The sequence below is a fragment of the Gallus gallus genome, chromosome 4 (genome assembly GCF_016699485.2).
Source record: "Gallus gallus isolate bGalGal1 chromosome 4, bGalGal1.mat.broiler.GRCg7b, whole genome shotgun sequence".
In the NCBI taxonomy this organism is placed as follows: domain Eukaryota; kingdom Metazoa; phylum Chordata; class Aves; order Galliformes; family Phasianidae; genus Gallus; species Gallus gallus.
This window is the reverse complement of record NC_052535.1, coordinates 34,869,495-34,888,089: the sequence shown is the minus strand read 5'-3', so window position 1 is coordinate 34,888,089 and position 18,595 is coordinate 34,869,495. Positions and strand designations below refer to the sequence as shown.

The 18,595-nt window shown below is 43.1% G+C and overlaps 1 long non-coding RNA gene across 1 annotated transcript in view; it reads right to left on the bottom strand.

The window, feature by feature from the left end:
* The window catches only part of LOC121110592, a 33,510-nt gene extending 15,238 nt beyond the window's left edge, over positions 1–18,272 (bottom strand). The window contains exons 1-3 of the long non-coding RNA XR_005859648.2: positions 18,112–18,272; positions 17,190–17,273; positions 55–189 (exon numbers count right to left, since the gene is read on the bottom strand). This is a non-coding gene — a long non-coding RNA (uncharacterized LOC121110592). The remainder of the gene's footprint in view (positions 1–54; positions 190–17,189; positions 17,274–18,111) is intronic.
* Positions 18,273–18,595: the final 323 nt, after the last annotated feature.

Here is an 18,595-nt window from a genome sequence, read left to right as displayed (position 1 = left end):
AGAGAATGCATGTAAGAAAACAACTACAAAGTAATAGAGTTAAAAAACACATACCCTTTATGGTAGCAGTTGGATTGCTTCAACTGAAAACTTGTGCTAGAGAAGCCTTCTGTTCTTTTTAGCTGAAGTAAACTCTGTCCTATTTCTCTTTTGTCATTTCTCCAGATGTTGTTGGTGCTCAGCTACAGTCTGAAAAAGGAAAGGAGTCTGGAATAGTGACTGAGCAATGGTTGAGGCTGTGCGCATGTGAATTATATTCTAGCCATTTTAGTTGATTTAATCAGCAGACCTGCATAAGAGAAAATCTGGGTATCCCTTCACTAGAGGGCCACAAAGTAGTGTGTGAAGACAACTGAAATGCAGAAATAAAAATCCTAAGGTGTTTAGGAGATATCAGGACAGATGTTCCAGGCTGGAACAAGGAACATACATCATGCAGTTGCCCACATTTCTCTAGAGAGATGGTCTTGCTTTGCGATCACAATTCATGTAGTTACTGGTTTCATTCCTTCATTTTTTCCTTCATTCACTCCTATCATTTTCTTTCACAAGGCAAGTGTAGTGGAAATACTAAGTCATGGCTTGAACCAGTGATGGAGCACCTGGTGGGAAGGCAGGGCCAACCCACGGAAGCTCAGGTGCATGCAATGTACCTGAGAGACCAGGAGGGGTGAAGCAAGGGTCCGCCCCTTCCCAGACCTCATTTAAGGGTTGGCAGTGGAGGTAAGGGTATTTGCCTGGAGATCTCTGCATGCCTGGGGTCTTCCGAAGGTAAGTAGCTTCTTTCCATTATTTTTGTGCCTGTTGCTGTCACATGCGAGTGAATCATTACTTGTTGCAGCCTGGGGTCTTGCTGCTCTGCTGTCATTATTGTGCTTTCCATCATGTTATAGCAAGTCACAAAACAAGAAAGACTCTTTCACATCAGTCAAAGGAAGTTTAGCCAACAGGATATGGTTATGGGTGAAGATTTGGGAAGCCTGTCACTACTCCTGGCTTTCACAATAAATGTGAGTGGCACTGAGTAATGCCCTTTTCTTTGCTGGTTGCCTCACCACTTATCTCTACTGTCTGCTTAGCCTGAAAGCCCTCAGGTTCAATGCTGCTTTGCATGTTTGTACAGCATGTGGCATACTGCAGCCCTTATCTCCATCTGGGCTTCTAGGTGCAAACAAACGATTAGCAGGAATAATAATCTAAAAAGAGAACAGGCAAATACAAGGCACATGGCAACAGTCCTTATAGGGGACAGCACACAGGTGTTGTTGCAGAGAGAACACAGGGTGGGAATTTCTAGGTTTGGATGGCAAATGTAAAAGGTGTCGGAACTGTTAATCAGTACCAAAAAGAGCTCATTCTTTGAGTCACACAACAAACAGAAAGTGTGAATCATCAGACAGGCTGATCTGCAGGATGCTACAGGTAGCACAGCTTTGAAAGCTGTGACCAACAGCGACCAAAGTCTGGACAAGAATTACTGAATTTTACTAGAGGGAAAACAGGATAGTTTGTATAAATTACTATTCAACTGGACGTTTATACCTTCTAGAAGTATACGTTTGGCCAAACTGCTGCTAAACGTTGCTTGCAGAGAAGCATTAAATACAGTCTTCAGCAGAGAAGTGCACAATACAGACCAGTAAGTGAAGCAGACGGCCATATAGAATGGTACCACCAGCCTAAGCTTGCCTCCGTTATCAATTTGTCTGCCTAGCCCTCACCTAAAAGCAGAAAATCCACAGGTAATTATGAAACTTCCTTCCTGAAAAGCCACCAGCTGAAAACAGGAGTGGTTCCCCTCAGTGTCTTCTCCAGACCAGAAAAACAAGGGCTGCATCCAAGAGCTGTGTTTGGCTGCACAGGGGGCTGTAGCAGAGCTGGGGAAGTCCCTGCTGATGTGTACCACTTCAAGACAGGGCCTGCAAGCTAAGCTCTGAGTATCAGAGTAGAAATACTTCTCATTCTCCTTTAGAGTCACTGAAGTCATTTAGTGCATGATGTTTCAGCTTCAAAGCATGGGCTAACTTATACATATATAAATATGTGTATGTACATATATTACTCTTGTCTTCTTATTTCACTTCCAAGTTCAGTGTTGCTGCTTCTTCCCAAGCACTACCTGAACCTGCTTCACTAGTCTGCTAGCGCAAATAAGCACAGCTGTATTTAGCCTGGGGAAAGCAGGAATAGCTACAGTCAGAGGAGATTTATAAGCTTTTTCAGGGCTGAATCCAGCTGAACGTGCATGGACTATCTGCTCTTTGATTCTGAAATGATTGTGGTTGCAGTACTCGCCTAGTCTAATCCTTTATGCCTTAAAACATTCTCTGCTTTGTTCTGAAAGCCTTGGATACTAGGGGATTAGAATAAAATGTGAAGAGCTTTGGTGCTTAAGCACTGTTTCTGAAGTCATCACACATACCTTGGAATAATTATTTCTGTTCTACTGCAAAGACTGAGATCAGGAACTGTGCAGGGAGAGAGGAAGAGGGTTTGTACTGCTTATTGCCAGAAACAAACATTAATTCTGAGTATATTGAGTCTCGGCATGAAAGGAAATGCAGCAAGAGAACATTTCCACCCTGCCCTGCTGTATGTCCCCACACACTCAGGACAGGGATTAAAAAGAAGGAGAGTGACTTCCCTAGGGGTTACTGAGCAAGTAGGTGATGGTCAGAAACACATCTGAGAGCCCTTGGGCATAGAGAGGCCATCTGATTCCTCGAGCACAAGCTTCTGAGACCTTGGCCTCCCCTGCTGGACAGCTAGGAGAAAAGAAACTTTCTACCTTTATTTCCACTCCAAAAGATTATCTTCGAAGTTGAAAGGCTTGGACTCGATGATCTTTAAAGTCTTTTCCAACCTGAGTGATTCTATGAAAGTGTGGCATGGAAGATCTGTCTAGATTTGCTATGAACTTTGATATTCAAACAGTTAACCAGACAGGGAAGGACCAGAAAAGAAGAGCAGTCTATGCAGCTGCTTCTCCCTGATGCGGTGATAATAAGGAATAAAAACTCCAGAAAATCAACAATAAAGCAAAGGTAAAGCTAGTTTTTTCTTCCTTGGCTAACAAACAACATACAATCTCTGAAAAGCTTTGCCAATATCTTTTACTCATGAATTATTAAGTTTATTAGAACTATTCAGTTCAGGTTCGTTCACGTTATAATTTTCTGTAACAGGAATACTTGAGACATGTTAATATAAATGCCTTGAATGGCTCTCCATTGATGCAGACCAGTACAGCTCTACTGAAGTTTCAGGATTTCATGTCAGGAAATGGACATGCTGGAAAGGGCTGCCCGGAGAGGTGATGGAGTCATGTTCAAGAAATGTGGAGATGTTACAGAGGGATGTGATTTAGTGGGAAATATTGGTGATAGATGGATGCTTGGACTAGATGATCTTGGAGGTCTCTTCCAACATTGGTAATTCTATAAAAGCCCAGCAGGACGGGGTGGTGTTTCCTGAGAACTCTTTTCCTGCTTGACTGTAGTTAATTACCCAAATTGTACAGCTCTACTGAAGCTCCTTCTTGAGGCAGGGTGGGCTGTCGTGTCTGAAGCCTTGCCTCACCTGCTGGATGCTGAGAGCTGTGTGATGTCTGCTCTGGGTGTTCACCCAGGGGTGGAGCATGTCCCAGTGGGGAGGGCAGGCCTCACAGGAGAGCTGGAGCAGGAAAATATGAGTGGTGTCTGAGTCTTATTCTGCAGTACATTGGGGGGTGTTTTACTTTGCAAACAAGGAATTGTAAGGTCAGGATTTCACAGTGAGCTGCTATCCACTTGGTTCCTTTGCTAACACAGACATTTTTTTTTTAATGAGAAAACAGCTTTCATGAAGCCACTAAGTGGCATTGCTGTCCTATGCCCTGAGAGAGAGCTACAGGGTTGTTCCTACAGAGCTATAAGCCGGGCAGCTCCTTGACATTATTTCAAGTATGCAACGTGACCAAGTATGCCCAGCTTTCAGGGCCAAATGAACCTGCAGTAGTTCTGCTCATCTGGTAAATCTCAGCTCTTTCTGCTGCTGATTCCCTTTTGTTTATAGGATCAGATCACAAACTGCTGCAACTCTCTCCTTCCTATGCTGCTCTCCTCCTTTGTAAGGACAGAAGACCTGTGCTTTTTAACTTCAACTGAGGGCAGATTCTGATGCTAGACTTTCTTGGGTTTATTTCTAACCCCTGATGGCAACTACGCTACTGCACCCCAATGAATAAGAACCTTCTCTTGCCTCTTAGAAGAGGCCTAGGGACTGGTCCTGATTAAGCGGTTAACAATTAGAACATTTATACTTCCTTGCCCCCAGCAAAGTTCCCACCAGGCTCTCTGCCTCCTCAGCTATTCTGCGTACAGTTAAAACAACAGTAATCTAGGAGAAGGGCCTAATCCTTACAGTAAACAGGCCAGATTATCCTCAGATTGATATAGCACACAGGAGATTCACAGAAGGCTGAGCGAATTGAGATATACACCAAAGGGGTATGTTTTCCCTCGGTACATTTCCCTTGACAGCACAGTGCTCATCACAAGATAATGAATATACAAACTACTTCTGACAGGCATGGAAAGTTGTGGGTCCAGATTGCACCAGCTGTACTCAAGCAGTGTTTCCCCCAAAGTCACCTTGGCTGCCTTGTGAGGCTGGGAGCGGGTATAAATACAAATGAGCAAAACTGTTCTTCACCAAGGCCACTGCTGTTTTTTTTTTTAATGTGTGAAATATTACAGATCATTTCCAGAACACCGTGCTCAAAGCCCATTGGGGATCTTAACACAGGGTATTTTTAGATGTAATATTTTTCAAGGCACAATAGATCTGGAATCAAAAGCCAGCAGAGATCATTAACTTGTGATTGCACTGACTTCTTTGTAAGTGGCAGCTTGCTAAGGTAGAGAGACTGTGTGTGAACTGAGATCATCATGCTGATTGCTTCTAGCTTACACTGTTTACTTATTTCACACTAAATGTACTATACAGGTACAAAGAAAACCTAAGGAAATGCATGCTAGGCAGGGGGAGAGCGACTGTCTAGTCTGAGCAGATGCACTCTTTGAAGACATCCAAGTTTTACTGCACTCGGTCCTCCCTTTGGGTCAAGATCACATTTCCACTTATGCTTACAGATTGTAACTTCAAACGGAGTCACTCATCTTCCTGTATGGTCTATTACTGCCCAGTTTTACGGAGCTGCAACTGCTACAGCTTTTTTCCCCCACAGACAGCAATTGGGAGAGCTTTGGAAATTAGCAAGTATTTAAAGGCTGTGTTTCAGGCACCACCTGTTCTAAATCTTGTAATGGAGACCTTGGCTAAAAGGAGTCATTCAGGTGCTCGGCTTGTTTGTGCTGTGTGGCTGCTGAAGTCCTTGCTCTTTGATCTTCTTCCTCAGTATAGCTAAAAAAAAAAATATTGGGAAGGTGCCTGCAGCAGAGCTTCCAGCATAACTGCATCAGCAACAGCAGGGAGGCTTTCAGGGAAAAGCATGCGTGTTTGCAAAGCTTAACAATGTCACCCTGCTGCTGTGTGTGCTCCTGCTCTCTGTGTGTGATCCCTAGTAATTCTGAGAACTGCGGAACAGTGCAGTGCTGCTTGCACGTGTTGTTTTGCATCTGTAATTGCCAAGGTAGCGTGTACAAAGTCAGGCTACGGCTCTGGAGAGCTCAGCCTGCCACCTCTCTGGGTTATTAAAGAGAATCAGGACTTAAAAACAGTACTTCTGTCAGGAGGCTTTGCACCTGTTATTGCCCTAAGTAACAGCTCACATCACATGGGCAGGGCAGCACAGCCGCAGCAGCCATGCCCTGAGCTGAATCAGCCCATGTCAGGCTCTGGTGAGAGAACAGATGGCTTTCAAGCCTCATTTGTCCCAGCTAGCTAGTCTTCAGCCATGCACAGCCCAGCTCATGCAGCCTGGGCTTAGTGGCATTTTTGGGAAGGGAGCAGAGCATGGTGACACTGTGCTGTGTCCTCTCCCTCCCCCATGCTGTAAGCCTAACCCTGTATCCGGCAGGGTAGGTCATTAATGGGAATGTGATGTAAGTGCAGTCGGGGAAGGTAAACAAGATGGACAGATGTGTGTTGCTTTGGCTTAACTTTGGCTGGAAGAGGCCCAGACTGATGCTAAGTTCTGCTTAGGAAGGTTATTATTCTTTAGCACAGGGGTTGGGATGGGGGGCACTTATTTTCTGTGTTACTTCTTTCTTGCCTGGACTTTAGCGGGGCTGTTATAAAACTGATGAATAACAATAATTCATTCATAATGCACATTTACTTTTTAAATCCTGTGCTAATCCTAGCAGTACAGTCTATTGTACGTGATAGGAAAGGGGAAAGGAAAAACAACATTGGCTCCAAGCAAACAAGAGCCTTCTCTGGAAAGGTAATTAACAGTTGGTCTCCATGGAGCCTTTATCACAAAATCAATAGTAGTCAGTTCTGATTTCCCTTATTCTTCTTTACTTTGTGCTGCTTTTGCTGTTTATAAAAATGTTTGTGTGTTTGGCTATGGGACTGTCACTGGAAAAATGAGGCTAAGAGAACTGTGGCAACTGAGGTGCACCAAGTCGCATAAGTTCACATTGTCCAAGATTTTTGGCAAATCTTATTTCAGGATTTCTACCCCTTCCTCACTTTCCTGACCTTCCTATTTCAAAATGGGAGTCTTATCTCCCTTGTGCCACTACAGAATCATATCAGAATTGACTTTCCATTATTATTTCTTTAACCTCAACAATACAATGTAAAACTCCAAGACAGCTGCCCTAGACACAAGATTTAGGGATAAAATGGGTAGCAAAGTGGAGGATGGAGATATTTCTGTAGCTGTACTCTGGAATCATCTGGAAAGGATATAGACAGCTGGAGGGGATCCAGAGAAGGATCACAAATAACGAGACCTGGTAATCATGTAGTTAAATGCACACACTAAAAAAAGGGAAAGAGCAGATGGATGTATACTGAAACTAGGAAGTTCTTGCAAGGGAGAATTTGCACAGGACGCTTGACAGTGTCACTGTCAAATGTATGTTTAAACAAGGTCAGATGGCTTTCTATAAGTTTTACCCTGGATAACACAACCATTGTTGGACCTGAGGTAGAAACTGCTGGATAAACATCTGTCTGATGCTATGGAGGATTATAACTAGATGAACACACTGCATCCTCTTGTTAACCTCTTGTTATCTTTCTCTCTGTGTTCTGCCTGGCTTCTCCAGTCTTCATTTACTGGTCGCCTCCAGCCATAAGGAACATGAACTGGAATATGTCCCCTTATGTGTTGGCTATGTCCCAAAGGAGCAGAGCTGCCTGGGAACACAGGCTTTATGGGGATCCAGAGTGCTCCCTAGCCATCTTATGGCAACTGCCTGGACCTTCAGTCAGTTTCCTTCTCTCCTTCAAGTGGGCAGACTGGGGATGTTTTCTGCAGAATGTGCAGCCTACACACCACAAAGCTCTCCTTTCCTTCCTGTCCTCCCTTCAACCTTTACTTTCACCTCTAATAAACTTGCTAGACTATAAATGGCAGAAGAGAGCTCAGTGCAAACCCTGCTGCTATTACCAACGTTATTGCCAGAGAGCAAACTGTTGTCACTAACAAAGCAAAGGTGTATGAGGATGACACTTTTTCCTTATGTCCAATATGCAGTGCTCTGGATTTTTTTCCTATGGATTCTGTATTGGTTTTTCCTTTATGGTTTGTAGCAAAATGGGGAAATGAGATTAAAAACTCAATGCTGAATGTAAACAGACCATTTAGGTTCTACTTTGTTCAGTAGTGCTTCATGTTTACTTTACTGATATAACCTTTCTAGACATTGGCCGCTTCTGGTGTGATAAATAAATATTGCCTTTAAAATAGGAGTCTTACATCACTGCATATGTAACAGATTTGAAAACACAGGCATTTAATAATCGCTATCTTGAAATAGCCATTTATAGATACCGAGCTGCAGATCAAGTCATGGGTTCTTATAGGAAGATGAAGAATGAAATGAAGTGAGAACGTGTTGACCTGAAGTCACATTTGTAAAAGTACAGCCACCATGAATTGTTGGGGGCCAGAAGTTCTGCCAGGAAATACTAGATTTTTCTTTATAGTGTGGGTACTTCCTGATGTTCTTACTGCCCTCAAATTAAGTAAAACCTGATTCCACGAACAGGTGTGAAAGCAAATGCATGTGGAGGTTGAGACCAATTTTCAGCTGTTGGAGGAAAGAACAATAGCATATCCAAACTGGGTGTTAATAAGAATTTCTGGGTGAAGGTTTGACCTGCCACCATATTGGAGACCACTTAGGAGTAAAAGCTGGAACAAACCAGCAGTCTCATTTTACCACTGACCCTACATTCCACGGGCTCTAATCCCAGCATGGTCAGACTGGGCTTTCAATTTTAAGAAATATGAAATATCAGTAAATTAGACCCTGTCCCTTCTGAAATCAATAAAAAGATCATCTATGTAGAACTCTCGGCCAAAATGAGTTGAAATCACCAGGTTTCTTTTTATACTAGATAAAGCATAGAGTTTTTTTATATAGATTTATCTCCTGAAGCATACCTGTAAGTTACCTTTGTCTTATTCTGTATGATCTGAAAGCTTTGGTGTAATTTCATGTGCTTCTGTAGCTGATAATAAAACTCAGGCTCTTTCTATGGTGTTACTGGCGTGACTCTGGAACAGTCACAACCCTCTGCTTTGTGGTGCTAGGCAGGTAGCTCCTAAAGGTGCTGAATGTGCAGCTGATTCTTCCAACTTGCTGGCCAAATTGGCAAAAGACTAAAGAGAAAAGTAGCCTAACAGAAAGATTATGTTTAGTGATCTGCAGATTTCACTTACAGAAAAATGTTCCTCTGGATTTACTCTTTCATGCTATGATAGGTATGTTGACTGTAGGAAGTAATAAAAAGTTTCATGTCAGAGAAAGGATGTCTTGGTTTCCTCTCTATTGAGCTGATTCTTCCTGCTTGTTTTTAGTGTAAAACTTGTTCATGTCCCATTTCAAGCCAAAACCCAAGAAGCAGATGATGTTTTTTGGTTGTTTTTTTTTGGGGGGGGGGAAGGAATTTTTTTCCCTTAGTCTAACATGTTTATTTTCTGTGTGTAACTACTGGCTAATTGGTTAATACAGATCTGTGGTGGTACTTGAGTACTTGGGCCTGCAAAAGCAGCTCAGCAGTGTGTAGTTTGTGCATGGCTCCGTCCTCTGGCCTTGACCAGCAGGATTCCCCAAGATGAGCTGAAGATGGGAAGGACAGTATGCTGTTGTGTGTGGTTTCTTAAGGTGTTTTTGGGTGGTTGTTTAGCATCATCTGACAGAGTTTTAAAAGGAGAATGTGAGTAGAATGGCAGCAAAGAAAGGCAAAACATAGTTTTTATCCATGTCTTCCTTTCAAGATTTTGCAAGGGTACCTTTAAAGGTAACTTTGTCTTGCTTTTGCAGAGTAAAGGGGCTAGTGTGCAAAAATGCTTGGGCTGATCAAGTCATAAACCTGATTTATGCCTGAGGAGACTGTATTGAATTTCATATATAGCCTTGTCACCATATGCAGCCCTAATATTTTTGTGCTATTAATGTTGATGTGTACTCTTCCAGAGCTGCTGTTACTGCAGCTCTAATGGGGCAGATATTATTTGATTCTTATTCAGGAAATGAATTTACACTGTGACATCCATGCAATGTTGCCTGAATAGAATTGAAGTTGTAGGTTTGCTAGAGCCTGACTGAAGTAGCATTCAAATGAATGAGCACACTTTGGTTTGCAAGGGCATTCATTTTGGTGGTGTTTTAGGTGGTATTTAGCGAGGAGGCATGTGGCACAGTATGCATCTTCAGCTGCTGTGAACACTGCAGATAAGGAGTCAAGGCTAAGCCAGCTTGTGCCAACAAGCTTCTCTGTCTGTGTGAAGATGCAGGAAGAAAAAGCCTCACATGGAAAGAACCTGTGAAGAACACACAGGGAGTAACTGGAACCATGAGAAGGCAGTAATTTTGTCAACATTTCATTGTGAAATAGAAAATAATGTTTCCAGCTGATTGCTTTGAAGCACTTGCATGATGGCTTGTGAAAAGATGGGAAACTTGTTTGGAGTCCTGTGGAAGTACTATTACATCCACTACAAATATAATAGGAAATACTTGAGGGGGTGATTAAAACGAACAACTTACACTTTCTTTTACCTCTGAGGTACTTCTGACTTGATGCTGAGGTAGCAACTTGTACCCAAATTCAGATGCTATCAGTGTTTGACATCCTGTTATTCCCATTAGGAAAAAAAGTCAAGTCAGTACAGTATGACTGCTGTATCTCTTAAGTAAGAATGCTGAGAAGGAAGTCTAGCCTATGTGTCACTCAAGATATTCATGTTGGCATGGATAACCTAACACTAGCACTGTATCTGTAGGCAAAATTAAATCTTCTGACAAGGCCAAATTAATTAATTATTTAGCATAATAGGTTTCTGTCTGCCAGTCATATATAAAAGTGCATAAACAAAGTAGCCTAATGCTTAATTTATAGCTTCTTGCATTAACAGATCAGTGTAAGATGAGGTCAGAGTGGGTTGCAGCATAGAGAGCCACAGCAGCAGCTTCCTCTCTTGCCCGTGCAAACCACATGGGCACAGTCTGGTTCTGATGCTGGTTGCTGGCACACTAATCTAAACACAACACAAAGATTTCTTTAGCTTTCCCACTGCCATGCATGAGTACTATGGGATGGTGAGAGAGAGGAAACCAAGGCTCCTCAGACCTTCCTTCATCCGAAGGGCTTCATGTCATTGCGTTTCTCTGAAAATCTGCATTTCCATTCCCAAGCAGGGAATAAGGAGGAACCATGACTACTACCATCTTACCCTCCTGTGGCTGAGTCCCATGAGGGATTGCTACTTGGGTAAAGACAAAGAGGAAAGCCCTGTCTTCTATCTCCTACAAAAGGGAGATGTGTGCAGAGCCTCCTGCATCACCAGGCTGCCATCTACCCACCTCACACCTTCCCACTCATTTTCCTATAGCCTTTCCTCTGCTTTCTCAGCTTTATATAAACACTTCAAAGCCTCTTTCAGCTTCACAGGCCAAGTGTGGTAGTGCTGCCAGGGCTGGCTGGAGTTATCAGCTGAAAGTCCTGAACACACACCAGATGGCTGAGACACCAGTAGCTCGAAGCACTGGAGGAAGCAGAGGACTGACAGCCCTACACAGCTATGAGGAAATGCTTTTTGCTTCACCGCATGCTTGTCCTATCATTTGCAGAGTCACCGACAAACAGTGCTTGTCCACATTGCTTGGACAAAGCAGACTGTGACATTCTAGAGTCATTTGCTTTCCCCACCACATGGAGTGTAAAAAGCAAGCCACTGTAAAATGCTGTGAAAAGTAGGCGTTCTGTAGTATTGGGCTGAGTGCACACTGCATAATATACAGATAGAGGATCAAGATGAGATGGTTGCTGGCAACAGCTAGCTGTGCTCCTGGCTGCAAAGTGCCAAGCACGGTGTGTGACTTGGCACTGCTTGGCTGGGCTGCTCCATACAGCCTGCCCAGGACAACCTGGCTATCTCCTTCCCTGTTACTGCAGCAGCACAGGACCAAGCTTGTTGCTCCCCAGAAAGGTGAAGAATTGGGGATATCAAAGCCTCACTTCAGGTATTTGGCAGAGACAGGCAGTGCAACAAAGCAGATTTATAAGCAAATACTACATCAGGGGGAAATATTTTTTGTCCCACAGCAGCCTACCACTCTAAAAATGTGTGTATCCAGATTTAATTTACACTTCCAAGGAACGGTCATTGATAGGAATCTGCATGTATTTCTATTGATTGCACAGCTCTATTGTGGGTTGAGCATAGAGCGTCTCAAATAAGCGGGCTCTCTTTCCCAAGACACATTCTCCAAAGTGACTGAGGTCTCCATAATTCAAATAGATATGCTAGGAGGGCTAGAGATGTGTTCAGTGTTCAGCTCAAGATGTACAGTGCTGTGTCAATACATCCTCTCTCCATGTTGATGCTGGTAAACAAACTGATATAACACTTTAGGATGAGCATTAATGAAAACTTCAGGAAACCTGGGGCAAGCATGGAGCTGGATATATGCTCTGCATGTTGGACCCTTTTGTCTAACCTTGGCATTGTTCCATATAGCCATATTGTGGTATTACAGATTTTTCTGACGAAAAATGTCAGGCTAGTGCAGCCAAGAAGAAAACAGTTCCTCCCTTCTCCCTCTCCCCCCCCCCATAGACTGTGCAATTCTTAACATGTGAGCATGATTTTCCTTTAAAACTGGCCACTACATTCCATTGTCCAGCAAAGAAGTGCATTATTTAATGTTGAGCCTCACCTATTCAGCATTGAATTTTTTGTCTTTCTGACCCCTTTTTGTATGGGAATTTCTCAGCGTGCAGAACCTTGCTGTGCTAAGATATTTATTTCCAGATGAATACCGTTGGCCCCTGCAAGCAGCACTGGAGGCTCAGGGTGCTGACTGAACAACTTGGCATGGAAAATCTCTTCTCTGAAAGAGTGGTCATGTGTTGGAACAGGCTGCCCAAGGAAAGTGGTGGAGTCTACATCCCTGGAAGCTCTCAAGAAGTGTGTAGATGTGGCATTGAAGGACATGGTTTAGTGGGCATGGTGGTAATGGGTTGATGGTTGGAGTAGATGATCTTGGAGGTCTTTTCTAACCTTAATGATTCTATGAAGAAGAGAGACAGACGTACTTTTCCCTGATAGAGAGGCCAGGAAAAACCCAAGGGATAGAGATCTTGAGAAAATGTGGAAGCAGACCCTCAAACCTCCCCCATCCACTCACCCTTAGATGAAAAGAAGTCTCATTAGTATTAACACCCTTGTTTTCTTTCTGTTCTCTAGATACGTTGTCCACAAAGTCTATAAACCTTTTTTGGCAGGTGGTAGTTGACCTGCATGTCTAGTAGAAGGGATATTTGGCTATCTCAAAATCATTTGCTACTTCTTCACTTCTCAATGTTTTTTGCCAAATGACCAGGGAATCTAAATAGAGGGGACTGAATCACATCTTGCAAACACAGAGCAGGTAGAGTAAATAGCTCACATTCAAACTATAGCTTGGGATACCTTTATGTTTGCATATACAGCGGAAAACTCAACAGTAATCCCTAGGCCATAAATGCAGGGAAGAAAAAGAAACACTGCTATCAAATACAGTATTTTCTAGGAACCACTTATCCAAATTTATTTTTAAAATGTTTTTTTTAATACAGAAACAGGAATAAGAAATAGAGTATATGGAGATTATTTGACATTTAACTGGTAATTACTGTTATTTTCCTCTGTATGTTTATTACATGTTTGAAAGAACTAATTTTTTTTCCCTTAAGTTGTTGCTTATTAATGTTGAGGTAAGACACACAAACAAATTTCTTCCTATTTTTGTTAGCTACACAAAATGTGTTGTTAATTGCTTCTCTAATGACTTCAGAACTAAGGATGATAATATTAGTGGAAAGAAGGAAATTAGATAGCTGCTGTATAAATAATTGTAATACTTGTAGTAGGGGAAAGAGCTTATCCTGTAATAAGTATACCCAAAATAAGCTGAGAAGCGTGCTTTAGAGACCGTGGTTGTGGCACAGCATGGTGAACTCAGGTACTGTGCACGTCATCCTCCTATAGCCTGTTTTGAAGATGCATACAGAGACACAGGGTCCATCTGGCCTGCCTGGGGGCAATGAGATGTCTTTGGTGCAACTGAGATGCAAAAGGGAAGGCAGATGGCAGAACTACAGATGCAGTGAGGGTAAACTGCAGCATTTGCAGCTATGTTTCCCTAGATAGAATCATAGAACCATCATCACCATGGTTGAAAAAAAACCTCCAATATCATCCAGTCCAACCATCCACCTACCACAAATATTTCTTCACTAAACTATGCCATCATCTAAACATTTATTGAACACCTCCAGGGATGGTGACTCAACCACCTCCCTTGGCAGCCCGTTCCAGCACCTGACCACTCCTTCAGCGGAGAAATTTTTCCTAATGTCCAACCTGAACCTCCCCAGCACAACTTAAGGCCATTCCCTCTAGTCCTATCACTAGTTATGTGGGAGAAGAGGCTGACCCCTGCCTTGCCACAACCTCCTTTCAGGTAGTTGCGGAGATCAATAAGGTTCCCTCCCCCACCCCTGAGCCTCTTCTCCTGACTAAGCAATCCCAGTTCCCACAGCCGCTCCTCATAAGGCCTGTGCTCCAGACCCTTCATCAGCTTAGTTGCCCTTCTCTGAACGTGCTTCAGTGTCCTTCCTGTAGTGAGGGGTCCAAAACTGAATACAGGACTTGAGATGCAGCCTCACCAGGCTGAGTACAGAGGGATAATCTCTTCCCCAGTTCTGCTGGTAACACTATTTCAGATAAAAGCCAGGATGCCATTGGCTTTCTTGGCCATCTGGGCATGCTGCTGGCTCATGTTCAGCCAAGCATCAACCAACAACCCCCAGGTCTGTTTCCTCTGCACGGTCTCTAGTTACTCTGCCCCAAGCCTGTAACATTGCGTAGGGTTGCTGTGGCCAAAGTGCAGGACCTGGCACTTGATCTTGTTGAACTTCATCCCATTGGCCTCAGCCTAGTGATCCAGCCTGGCTAGATCCCTCTGAAGGGCCTTCCTACCCCAAGGCAGATCAACACTTACAGCTAACTTGGTGTTATCTGCAAACTTACTGAGGGTGCACTCTATCCCCTCATGCAGGTCACCCATAAAGATATTAAACAGGACAGGCCCCTCTACTGACACCTGTTGAATGCCATTCATGACTGGCTGAATAGTTTGATATTCTCAAGCACTACAGGTAGCTGCAGCCTTGCTTCACACTGCAGTTTGAGATATGCATGTTTATTCTGTAATACTCACCCAAGATGATGAGGAGAGGATCTGAACTAGTTAGGGGTTTTCACTGCCAAAAGCAGTAAGAACAAGATGGCCCTAGATGCTGCTGCTCAGCCCTAGCCATGCTTGTGGTGGAAGCTGTTATTTTGCTGTTTGGGCCCCTGCCCAAAAGCATAAGCATGCAATTAATGTTAAATGAAAAATGGGATCAAACCAAGCCCTTCTTCTCTGAGAAGCTTTAGAACTGAAACGTTTTCCTCCTCCTGTTCTTGCAGACCCTGGTGCAAAGCCAGAATAATAACAGGCAGCTGGTGTGGAGCCAAAATTTAAGCCTTATATATGACAAGGCTATTATAAAATTGCTATGCCCTTGTTTGTATCCTTATATATAAAAATGAGGAAAAAGCTGGCAAGTATTAGCGCATGGCATGTAAAGGTAGGAGCCCTGCTTCCAGAGATTGCATGTGTGATGTGTATGTTTATTTAGCACCCACTGCCTTATTGATCTTCAGCATCATGTTTTGATTTATTGCTTGTCAGTGCCAGCATTATGGATTTACTGCAGGTGAATGCTACCAAGTGTTATGTATTTCAGCAGTGATTTATTTTCATGTTCAAGTATGAAAAAGGAACATTGCCTACTAGCTTAAAAAAAAAAAAACAGAGACAATGAGGTGAAATCTAATATGACTGGAAATGCTATACAGTTTCCTTTCTGAATTGCAATCAGGCACACCACTGTTGTTCCTATTTCATTTGCCCACAGTGATGAAGGACGTCACAAAACAGTTCCACATTCTTTGCCCTAAAGGGGACAACATCAGCTAGAAATAAGAAGCAGAGTTGCGCATTTCATTCCTTTTCCTCATGCATTTTGAAAATTGCATGTCAAAACCACACTGGACCTAAGCCTGGTTGGCTGGCTCTGTTTCAGCCGCACCAAAGGAAAGAGTGTGTTCCATGGGGGCTGCAGACAGCTGGTGCAGGTGTGCAGAGAGATGTCTGCAACTCCCTGCATCGCTGGCCTTGTAGGCGCTGCTTGCTGCAGAGCCGCACTGCGACTGTGCCACAGCCTGCCTTGTGCTGGTGGTCTGCAACATAGAGGAGCAAGCCTAAAGGGTTACCTCAGTCTCCCTCAATTTACATCAGGTCAGCTTTTTGTGCAGTCATCTGCAGCTTGGGTTGCAAGTGGCACAGGATTAGGTGGGGGGGAAGGCAGAAGGGTGGATGAGCTAAGAGAGACTGTAGAGCTTCAGAAGAACGATCCCATTGCCCCATGATAACCACTTCTTTGAGATCTTCTCTGCCAAGGTTTGCTACCTAGGAAAAACTGCCATGGACTAACAGCCTAGGTATGATTTTATTCATTTTGTTCAACTATGTAGTAGGCTGCCCAAAACATAATGCCTCCTATTTATTTCCACGGAAACTACAATCGCTCTGAAAAGCACAACACCATTTGATAGAGCAAATTCTCAGCTACAAAACACTTTTTCTCAACATAGTCACCACCATTAGCTATGCATTTTTCACCAGCAATGAACAAGAGCCTGCGTGCTGGGCTCATACAAATCTGTGCTAGCAGAGGTGACCCACTGTTGCCGCTGCTGAAATGCACCACCCACCACCTCACTGTGCTCACATCCACTGCTTGGTCTCCATCAATGTTCAGCAAGCATCAAAGAATGCCAGTTGGTGCCATTTTTTCCACATAGAGAAATTGGTTCCATTAAAAATTAGCTATGAAGATTTAGGGAGTAGGAAAACCCATAAGCACAGGGTAAAGGGAAATTGCAGTGTATGTGCAGTTGCAACTCTGAATGCTTACAGAGAAAAGCATAAAAATTTTCTCTGGTTAGAAAACCATTTAAAATTACCATTTTAATGTTGCTCATGACAAGTGAGTGAAAGCAGATTGACAGATGAGGTACCTAAGGAAGGTGATATGGATGCTTACTTCCATCCACTTTAATAAGCGCAGGGAATCCCTCAGGGTTTTCTTCTGCTCTCCAAACAAATATAGTGTGTAGTGGCCATTGCTTTGGAAGATGAAGTGAATGACAAACACGGAGTGTCAGCACTAGTCAAGAGTTAAAGTGATCTTGAAGCCCTCTAATGCTTTGGCAGGAATAACCAAGCAAATGGCCAAAGTGGAACACCTGATGGAGGCAGTAATGACTTGAAACAATGCAGAGTGGACAGGGGAGAACAGCTTTAGCAGGTAGAAATACCCTGAGATGATCAGCCTGGGAAGGACAGAAAAGGAGGCTGGAGCTGCAGTGACTGCCGTTACTGCAACTTCCAACATTTTCATTTTACCTTTGCATATCTCAGCAGTCCTATAAGAAGACGTACTCTTGCCTGCCTCCAAAGCTCAATCTTCCCTCCCAGTGAACTCCAAGGCTGCAACAGATAGTGGGACACTGACCTCAGTAGGTGACAGTCAATTGTATGGGGTCTGAGTTAAAATATGGTAATAATTTAAAGTAGCAGATGCACTTAGATAATGAAACTTAAGCAAGAGCTACATTCTTTTAAGTGAGGAAGACAAAGAGAGGTGGCCTTGATCATGGATGAAACTGCTGTAGTCTTTATGTGGCTCTTGATACAAGCGGATTCTGTCCAAATGTCCATGCTATCCCTCTGCTTCTCACTGTGGCTGCTCTGCCACAACAGAACCATCTGTGTTCTATCAGTGGGAGAGTCTGACAGTTAAAAATGATGCTTCTCCAAGCGTACCCAGAGGAATTTATCCGCTGCTATTAAAAAGTCACTGGGTTGCAAAATGTTCCACTCTCCTACTACAAATTATAATTTTTAAGTAATTACAGTTCAGGATATTATGTTATCTTTTGATGATGCTTTATAAAACTGTGACTGTCTGGAAGTCGTACAGTAGCGTATTTTTTGCACTTCATGCTGCTAATTTGTAAGCCAAAGTCCAAATCACGAGGACCACAAATATTTTGTCTTGTTAGGAATAGAACATGCCAGTCAATGCTGATGAAAACTAGTGATCCTTTTGCAAAATGACAGTTCTATTTATACAAATGAAATATGAAGAAGGAACAAATTCTGAGTAACATTTAAGAACTGAGCTAGACAGAGAGGTGTGCTGTTTGCACAAAAAGCTTAATGAAATTGCCACTTCCTTCCTCTGCACAGCACGCATGTAGCAATGAGCAATTAACTTGATATCTTTGGACTACTCCCAGATTATTTGCCTTCACTGCATACTCACAGAGGAATGAGTGCTGCTGCTTCCATCTGTACCAGGCACGTGTGGTCAGGTCCTATGCTGATCCTGTGGATAACAGGCTGGCCTTTCTAGGATCTTGAATTGCTAGTATGCTCTGAAGATGTAATCTTCTCTTGCTCTCAGTACCTCACAAGTCATCTGCCTCGTGGTTTTAACCCACCTCCAGTTCTCTCTTGGCTGGAAAGGAGTGGGTAAGCTCTCATTTCATAAAATGAAACCTTCAGAACAGTTGGTCCTGGACTTCTCTGGCTATGAGCTGCATATAGGGACTATATAACTTACTAACCCCAAAAGATGTGTAGGAGGCTGGCAAAGATTCAAGTTCTTTCTGTGCTATTAGTTACCATACAAAAAGAAAAAAAAACTGTCAGCAGATACTGCGACACTATCTGCTGTCCCAAGATCAGAAAAAGGGTGATTGAATGAAACAGGCAAGATAAGATACTGACCAAGTACAATCAAAGGA